Genomic DNA, 2,500 nt, shown 5'->3' with positions numbered 1-2,500 from the left:
ACAAATCATTCGAAGCCTTCAATCTTCAGTCAGACACCGAATCATCATAGCAATTTCGGCTGTTCAATTCTGATATTTGCTCCAACTCGGCCAGCCCCAAGAAAAAAACTAAGCTGTAAGCATTAGATTTCTGGTAGAAGACAGGAATGTGAACGCACAAGACGGATGTGAATACAAGAGACGAAAACGAAATTGAAAACAGTAATGAATAAACAAAACATATATAACGATGGTTGTCATACGACTTTAGACCAAATGAGACAAAAACACAACAACAACATAGCTGGCGTAGAAATAATTACCGTTTCGGTAGCGGGGACACATGTTGGTCGAGATACGAAGGCCAACAGAATGGTTTAAGAAGCAGCAGGTCGCAGGAGAGAGAGAAAAAGAGAGACAGAGAGAGAGGGAATCAAAGAGGCTGGAAGGCAGGGGACAGAATCAGTGACCAAGAGAAAAGGAGAAAGAAGGGATTAAGGAGGATGGGAGGAAGAGGGGAGGAAGAGAGGGGAAGAATCGGAGGGCGCCAAAAAGTTTGGTGAAGAAGCAATGGCGGGTAGTAAAAGACAGTGTGTATAGAAGTCGTGCAGGGTTTAAAATTGGACAAACAAACGGGGGGGTGCACGTAACGCCGCAATAATATAAGAATGAATGTTTTTATATATAATGAACGTGAAATACAGGAAGGGACGAACACGGAACACAGACAAATCATTCGAAGCCTTCAATCTTCAGTCAGACACCGAATCATCATAGCAAATTTCGGCTGTTCAATTCTGATATTTGCTCCAACTCGGCCAGCCCCAAGAAAAAAACTAAGCTGTAAGCATTAGATTTCTTGGTAGAAGACAGGAATGTGAACGCACATATATATATAAGTGATGGAGGGTACTGACCAGCACCAGCCACAAGAAATGACTGACAAAGGTTGGTAAGTCCCTTGCATTTATAGTCAGATCCAACGAGTTCAGATTTTGATGGAGACCATCTTAATCTTTGTCAGCGACTCTTAATGCCTAGAGTTAAACTTAACTACCTTTGTCTGTCTTTTACCATTTAAAATTCAGCATTTTCAACGGTTTTCTTATATAAGACCAACAGAGGTTGTTAAATTTAACCCTAGGTGTTAAGAGTCACTGACGAGGATTAAGATGGTCTACATCAAAATCCGAAATCATTCGATCTATAAACGCTAGGGACTTACCTCCCTTTGTCAGTCATTAAGACAGTGCTCTTGTGGCTTTTGAGTCGTTTTAACTCTTGTTTCTAGCAATAGCTGATGCTGGTCAGTACCTTCTGTCACTTTTGTGACCTCCTTTAAATTTGCTTTTAGGTTCAAATTGATTATAAGCCTCCCTTTTAATTTGTTTTATATATATATATATATATACAATTGCAGTGTGGAAGTTGTTTATAACCCATTTAAAAACACATAAAAACCGTTAGATTCACTTCAAAATTTAAATTGCCAAAATATTTTCATCGCTTTGAGACCGCAACCTGTTCACTGACAAAATCACATGCCTCATCAGTGCGTGGAAGTTGTTTATAACCCATTTAAAAACACATAAAAACCGTTAGATTCACTTCAAAATTTAAATTGCCAAAATATTTTCATCGCTTTGAGACCGCAACCTGTTCACTGACAAAATCACATGCCTCATCAGTGCTTTTGTCAGTGAACTGGTCGCAGTCTGAAAGCAACGAAAATATTTTGGCAAATTAAATTTAAATGTTGAAGTGAATCTAACGATTTTTGCGTGTTTTTAAATGGTTTATAAACACCTTCCATGCGGTAATTGTTTTTGTTTCAGCACATGATCTCTTATCAGGTCACTTGCTATGCAAGTACATCTCTGTAATATATATATTTCAAATTATGAAGAAAGTAAACAAAGTTTACTTTAGAACTGTTGAGATGTGTTGAAAGATAAGGAAATAATCTTATTCTCAGATGCAGGATAATGCTAATAATATAACAAGGACAGGATAAAGTAACCATATTTTGCAGAAAAATGGGTAGTTTGCTATATTATTAGAATTATCTTGCGTTTGAGAATAAAATTATTTCCTTTATATATATATATATATATATATATATATATATATAATATCATCATCATCATCATCGTTTAACATCCACTTTCCATGCTAGAATGGGTGTGTATATATATATATATAAGTTATGGCTGTTGTAGATTAGAAGTTTGCTTCCCAACATGGTTTTGGGTTCAATCCCAAAGTGTGCCACCTTGGGGAAGTAAGTGCCTGCTATTAAAAATCTTGGCTGACCAAAGCGTTATGAGTGAATTTGTAGATGAACACTGAATGAAGCCAGTTGTATATATGTGGATATACAACGAGCTTGAAGACATCACGCAATAATTTCAAATGAGAATCATGGTTATATAAGAAGTCCGGCCATGGGGAAAATATTACCTTACTTGGAAACGGTGAGTGTTGGTGATAGAAGGTGCATGAAGCCATCAAAAATCTGCTT

This window comes from Octopus sinensis, linkage group LG25 (genome assembly GCF_006345805.1).
Source record: "Octopus sinensis linkage group LG25, ASM634580v1, whole genome shotgun sequence".
In the NCBI taxonomy this organism is placed as follows: Eukaryota; Metazoa; Mollusca; class Cephalopoda; order Octopoda; family Octopodidae; genus Octopus; species Octopus sinensis.
The sequence above is the reverse complement of the archived record's forward strand: the minus strand, read 5'-3'. Positions refer to the sequence as shown.